Genomic DNA, 7,226 nt, shown 5'->3' on the forward strand with positions numbered 1-7,226 from the left:
CAAAAACTGTTTTGCAATGCAAAATTTCTTTGAAAACAGGAATGCAAAGCAGTTTGTCGTAAAATCGAGAATAGACCCATGCCTTTCAGTCCAAATTACTGCTTTATAGCTCTGCTGTCGCCAACAGGCTTGGTTGAGCATCGAACTACGTACCCCATGAAACATCGAAGGTTCGGATCCCGGCGGGACCAAACCTCAGGAACTTAAAATAATTGAGGAGAACGTTCACTTCTGTAACTATATCTGCAAATAGGTTGAAACCTGCAGGTCAGTCTCTTCGTTGGCCCTGTGTCACAAACCTAGTTTATAAATTCTGTGGGACTTTAAGGAAGCTCGAAAGGGTTGTCTGCTGGGCGCCCTCGCGTAAGCCACACACTGTAGTGAAGCTGAATAAAAACGTGACTAGAAATGGAAATGTGGCCTGAATCTCGAAAAGCGGAAACAAGTTTTGTTAGATCTAAGACTTGATGAGCTTTATCTTGATAGCTCGGTTACCCGATCCGGTAATCCAACTCAGACTTGAGTTGAACTCGGAATCACCGAAGACAAATCCAAACACTAGCAAGAGCGGGATTTGAACACAGCAACTGCATGTCAATCTGGCGCCCTAACCACTGGACCACGATGCCACCTAAGGGAGACAGCAGGAAGAGAACGCTAAACAAATGACCTCATTGGCAAACGCACTTGAAGACTGCGTGCCATTGCCATTCTCGTCAACGTCGCTCTCTTTGCTTGAGCTCTTCAATACTGCACTCGTACCATCCTGACTACATTCTTGAACTTCCCGTGGATGCTCAATTGGATCTGGTAATCTCTCGCAGAGTGGTTACAGTTTTGAAGTGGGGTGCTTAGTTAAGGCCTGCATTGGTAATGATACGGAGAAAGATCATGATACGTTCGCCAACATGGAGGCAACAACACATTTTCCTCTTCTTTCTTCAAGTAATTTCCACAGTTTGTGCATTTCGTAGAGAAAAGGCCATTGAAGCTATTTACCATCTCTGCAAGTCAAAATGATACCAAATGTAACTTTTCCTGGAAGGTCCATCATTTTTATTCACAAGGTTCAAGTTCAAGTTCAAGTTCAGTTTTGTTTATCAGGTTTATTTGTTTACCAGGAACATCTGAACAAGTTAGACCTTGTTCCAACCTTGAAAATTTAAAATGGAACCTAGTTATCTGTTTAACTCTGGCTGCAGCAAGTTCTATCCTCGCGTAGTGAATAATTCCTACCAGTAAAAAAATTGGGGTTAACGAGGTAATTTTTGTCATAAAAGGAAGTGTTAATGACATAAACGAAAATGGTATTGACCGTATCGTGTTGACACAGTAGGCGGTAATTCACATGCCACCATAACAGAACCTTACCTGGCACGAGTTCTATCAAAGCACTAATGACCAAGTACTTGCATCCAAGTACTTGCATCCAAGAAATGGAGGGCTCTGGTAGCAGCCATTATCTGATGTCCGTAAATCACGGACATCCGGTAACGCATGCGTAATTTTGGTCCGCACATCTGCTCATGCTCAGAAACTAATCCTGAGGGAGAGGAGAGAGGAGGAGAGTGTGAACTTCAAGTAAACAAATCGAAGAGGCGTTGACATGTTTTTTCACTTCGCTGAAGATAGGTGATTTAGAGTTAAAAAGAGAATACAAAGCGGCCTTGACGGCCGTCGCCGCTTCAAACACGATTGCAAGCTTGTCTAATATTTTACCAACGGGTTTCGTTATGCATTTTGTGGTGGACCGTCTAGAAAGAGTCAGGCATCGATAGCTATATTCTTGCTGTTTCTTTTCATATTCGCTTTCAAGCAAAGTTTTAAACCTGAAGCCGGGTGGCTCTGGGGACGAGAATGAATTCTTAACGGTTATTGGAGAAACAACCAATGAAAGTAAGAGATTAGATGTCGTGACATTGCCGTGTCCACTATTGTCTTAAACATTCAATTAAGTTGGCGAACATAAACATGCACTAGTTAGCGATTGAAGTGTGCACCCGTGCAGGCGCCACTGTTCTCTTCACGGATTAAACTGATTTACTTTTACGATTCAAACCTTAGTGTCTTCTTTAAAAGCCTGCTGGCAGGGTCCACCAGGATCCGACACCTTTTAAGTACCTTGTTAATTCAGCCCTTACTCCAATTTCTTTTCCTGGTGTAACATTAGTACGATCCCGAGATAATTACTATTGGTTAGGGTTTCATAGTTATTTCTTTACGCAGTTCTATGGGACAAAGACGATTATTATGTACTTGTGCAGAAATTAGCTGCATTTCTGGACATGACTGGCCCACTTTGATACCTTTTAAGTTCCTGGACGCATGAATTGCAAAATACATGACCACATTCTGTCTGCACGGGATCTCTGAAAAGAGTGTCACAAAGTGGACACAAGTATCTCTTGTCAATGGTGTCCTTGGTGGTCGAAGATATTCTGTACCCAGGCATCTAGTCGGGTAACTTCAATGCTATCTCGATAGCTTGGGTACCTTAGAGAAATCAAAACTCATAAGGTTTTAAAAAGTCTTTTTTAACAGATGTTACTAAGTCAGTTTACATAGTTACTTATGTATTCCTGGATCCTCTCTTATGCGGTCCGTGAATGAACTCTATTTCCTCACAGTATTATGGTCTCTGATACAGTACTTTTTTTTTTAATTCATCAAATCAATAACCGCCACACCAGCTAAATGTTACTCCCATAGAAGAAGACCATTACCAGAAATTTAAGACAAAATGGCGGACGCCCAGACTCGACCCAGACCTTCCACTCTCTAAGAATGGCTGCCGATTGTTATAGAGAAATGTATGGAGAAAATTGAAGAAGTGGAAATTTCAGATCTAAAGTGGCATACACGACATTTGCCGACCTCTAAATGTAAAGTGTACGTACCATATCATTATTTACGGTAGTTTTGGTCTCTCGAAAGTTCGCCAACGTGCCGCCAACAACACATTTTACGAACGGCTGTTACAGTTCCTTAAGCTCTCTAATTCTTTCAAAAAAGCTCAGAGGTGCCTACCTTCCCTCCACATTTTAGAGCATTTCGTTGATGTGAATCCTTGGTGCCGACCTCTCTAATCGTCGATCGATGTTCAAACTTTAAAACGTGATAAAAATTAGCCTTTATCCATTCCCCAAATTGCCGCCCAAATTGCGATAAAAGAGGTAAAAATACATCCATTTCTGCGATAAAAGCGGTACAAAACGCACCACTGCGCTTATTATTCCTTGTGAAAAGTGGGGTTTCTGTCTCCAGTTTGTTTTGATCGCCATCTTTACAGGTGAGTACTTCATATATGATTATTATTATACAGAATATCGCTGGCTAAGTGTACTGTGGGCCCTGATTTTTGAAAATTATTTTTACTCTGCCAAGTCATACGCATGAAACGAGGTTGTTTCTTCTCTCTAAAATCGTCATTCGAACAGGAGCCCAGACTCTAGTTTCCCCTTTTTCATTCTCCCTTGTATTGACAACCTCAAAAAAGAAATTAAATTGATTCAGATCCTTTGATAATGTGTTATTTCAGTCCTTGTTTTTTTCTATGTACTGCTTTCTTTATGCCGCCATCTTGATAATTTGAAACCGCGTGCCAAATACTTCGCGGGCGCAAAATGTCGCCGATTTCTGGTAATGCTCCACAGAAAGCAATTTAGAAATTCAAGAAAAGGGAAAGTTACAGGAGATGCTGATTATCGGTGACTCGTCAGTGTTGGATTTGCGCTCTGAACAGTCCGATATGTACTTCCTAGACAGTGGTTACTATGAGGTTTGCAAGGTGAGGACAACTCCAGCTGTCTAATACGCGGAATTTTGGGTCTTGCATTAAGCATGCAAACCATCGTTATTAACAAGCATTCATTGAGTACTGGACCTTATGGGAAAGACTTTCAAAGACGATGCAGGCAAAATAAAATACAGTCGATACAGATAAAAACGTAAAAGACAGAAACGCTAAGACAATATAGACAAAAACATAAAACAAAAACTTTAAGACTCCCTGCATTAACTATGCTGCATTACATTCCATACGCGACAAAGGCATTGCGTATTGAATGGCTTCTTGGAAGGCACAAGATTAGCAAGATTAGAAGTGATATGCGGAAACTTCAGTGGTTAGGGGCACCCAACGTCAATTTTCGGAAAATATCTGTTCGAAAGACGATTTGAGATCTAGAATTTTCGGAACATTTGTTGTAAAATTTCTTGCTTGCTTGCCTCTCCTAGGATTTTCGAACATCTGAAAAATGGTATAATTGCCCATTTTTAACGGATTTTTACCCTAAAAAGTCACCTAGAACTTTCTGGAGCATTTTTTCTGGTGGAAGTTTTCGAAAAGGTAAGTTCTGATCCCTATAATTTTCGGATCACTAGACTTTCAGCTAGGAAATCCGAAATCCGAAGAATTTTAGGGGATAAAAATATGCCTATATCTACCGTTTAAATACAAAAATACGTTTAACAATGCTATGTTTAAGTGATTTTGAAGTATATTCTCGTTGAGTCCCCCTCACTGGTTGAAGCACCTCAGTTTCCTTTTGGAAGAAAGTAAAACTCATCAAAACTTCAGTTTCTGTCATTTGAATCTATAAGTTAAAAAAAGCTATTAGGAATGTTTTTGTCTTAAGCGAAGACAATTGCGATTGAAGAGTGAGACAATTGGAAGGCAATTCTAGATTAGTCAGACCGGAAGTTATTCTGACTTGTGAGGAACTCAGTTTCGTTGAACTGGGTGACCTATTTTCTGCTTTTCGACATTCAGACATTTTCTACTTACCTTAACTTGCTTTTCCTTAAGACCAGATGTCATAAATAAGTTCTCAGGATACATTTTCTGACAAAACCATTAATGAATGACCAATACATCTCTAATACGCTTTGGCGATCAAACAGAAGGAACAAATATAATGGGGAATCCCCTAATAACATGCATTTTTCAATATTTCGCGCTGTGGTCAAAACATATCATGAGATTGTCTTGGTGAAAGTCAAATGAAAAAAAATAGCTCCGGCGAACTGTTGATCGAACCTCCTATGATCTTGGCGATCGTTAAGTCTACAGTTCAGTACATGAGCAGCAAACCCGTCGCCGCCGCCGGAGTCGTCAAAAAAGTTAAAGTAGTCGGAAACTGAACTAAATTCGTAAAGCGAAAACCGCATAAAGTCGAGAATTGTGCAACGAAAGTAATCCAAACTAAGGGTGTCGTTCTGATAGAATTGAAACCAGCGAGACTCGTGTAAGAAATGGCCACTAAGGGAATATGTAGGAATGATATTCTTGTACTGTCTTTAATTAACCATCATTTCCTGTCACCTGAAGTGGTTTACGATCTCTACGTTTTCTGTAGTTTCAGTTACGTTTGGGACTGAGGGAATAAACTCAGTTAAAGGTTAGTTTTACATTACTGGCCATGGTTACAGGCGTTTGTAAGCTGTTTATGTCAGTCATTTGATTAGAAGTGGAATTAGTAAACAGTTGACTGACTTACATATTCGCTAACTAGGACACTACACAGCGTGCCTTACCTGCCGCCGGTGACCAAGATCAGACGGAGCGTTTAATTGATTTTGCGTTTTGCGTTTCGACCAAACCGAATTGAAGTGCAGGACAGGGGACCTGTTTTTAAGAGCGAGGTTGATTCCCCGATTTTATTTTTATGTTGTCCGAGAGAGGTTGTAGGGAATTTATCGCTGTAACAGAGCTGATACTGAGTTAAAGGCGGACGAAAATTGCCGACGGAGCAATCAGCATCATGACTTGCTTGATTGACGTTTAGAGGAAGAGAAACGCATGCACAGGCCAGTGAGACTCTTTGACTAGTTTCTCATTCCTTTTTGCGCGGTTTGTGGTAACTCGGCCAGACAAATTTGATGTTTGAAACCGAGATTGCACAATAAAAAAGCCAGGAATCTCCCATTTTTGCGGTACAACTGTCAGAAAATATACTTGTACCTCTTCAAAGGAAAATGACGTAAATCTTTAACTAATTAGTGCTAATTTGACGATTGCTTACGACGAATGTCCGCAATGAAAAGTTACAAATGACGACATTTAGTTTTTGTTTAGTCACTGGTTTCTCGTTGAAATTGTGTGACATCAGGAGTAAGGCAGAAACTGAAACCAGGTTGTACTCTGTTTGATCCTTTGAGCAAACCACGCTTCGATTTTCTCAGAAATGTGGTTCAAGGGCCATAATATTCACGTATTGGGCACATGATTAGCTGGACTGGTTAACCAATAGGTGCATACATTGTTCTTTAACTAATTTCCGCTTCCACTGAAACGTCTCAAACCGAAAAGAAAAAAATATAGTTACATGATAGAACAATATTTTCATCGAAAGCTTCATACAAAATCAAGCCAATGATTCAAAGCCTTTCTTTTCGCTCACCATTTTAGGAGAGCAAACCGAAATACTTTCTCACCTGTAATATTTAGGCCATATTAATCACACAAGGCAGTAGCAAGCTAGAGGACCTCACGACTTTCTGAGTCAGATGCCGGGTAATGATGCTTTACTATTCATTGATGAAACCAATGAATAATATCATTTAATAGCGGCAAAGGTGTTTGAGAGCGAAAGCAGACTCTCATTATATTGTCGCTGGACTCCGTGCTTGGCGCGTTTCTTTTGATCTTCCTTGCCTCCCCTGATGGTTGCCAATTAGTGTTCTCACGGCAAAGCGTTTCAAGAAGATTGTAGCCACCGGGCTACAATCACTGAACCACCGTCCAAATATTTCAGTTGACTGACCTTCGTTAGGTGAAATCAGTTGAAGGTCTTCTTTCAATTCATCTTCAAAGGGTAAGTAGCTTCCGTGTTGTGGAATAGTTAAGCGGAATATGAAATGCGCGCGTTTATTTTAGGGCGCCAATAAGTTACTAGTTCTCAGAATTCTTAACGGTTATTGGAGAAACAACCAATGAAAGTGAGAGATTAGATGTCGTGACAGTGCCGTGTCCACTATAAACATAAACATGAACTAGTTAGCCATTCAGTGAAGTGTGCGGCTCACTTACTATTAGCAGAGCGGAGAGAAACAAAAGCTGGAAATGTATTTCTAAGAAAAAAATCACGAGTGACATTCTGCTTGTAGAAAAATACTAATGATCTTTGTTGAAAGTGAAAGCAACAAGGAAATTTATCCCTTATTATGATTCCAATGGTTACTGCTATCCTTAGGTGAAAGAACGCTTGGCTGTTGTGTATGGTTTT

The 7,226-nt window shown here is 40.3% G+C and overlaps 1 long non-coding RNA gene across 2 annotated transcripts; it reads right to left on the minus strand.

Annotated features, from left to right (window-relative positions):
• Nucleotides 1-21: 21 nt before the first annotated feature.
• Nucleotides 22-7,002, minus strand: LOC138019429 (uncharacterized). 2 transcript variants are annotated; one of them, XR_011126155.1, is made up of 4 exons: nucleotides 6,436-7,002; nucleotides 2,307-2,493; nucleotides 1,372-1,543; nucleotides 22-1,004 (listed from the first exon to the last, which is right to left on the minus strand). It is a non-coding gene; the product is annotated as an uncharacterized lncRNA (long non-coding RNA). The 2 variants fall into 2 exon arrangements; XR_011126154.1 differs by lacking the exon at nucleotides 6,436-7,002 and adding an exon at nucleotides 3,028-3,305.
• Nucleotides 7,003-7,226: the final 224 nt, after the last annotated feature.

This window comes from Montipora capricornis, chromosome 2, assembly GCF_036669925.1.
Source record: "Montipora capricornis isolate CH-2021 chromosome 2, ASM3666992v2, whole genome shotgun sequence".
NCBI lineage: Eukaryota > Metazoa > Cnidaria > Anthozoa > Scleractinia > Acroporidae > Montipora > Montipora capricornis.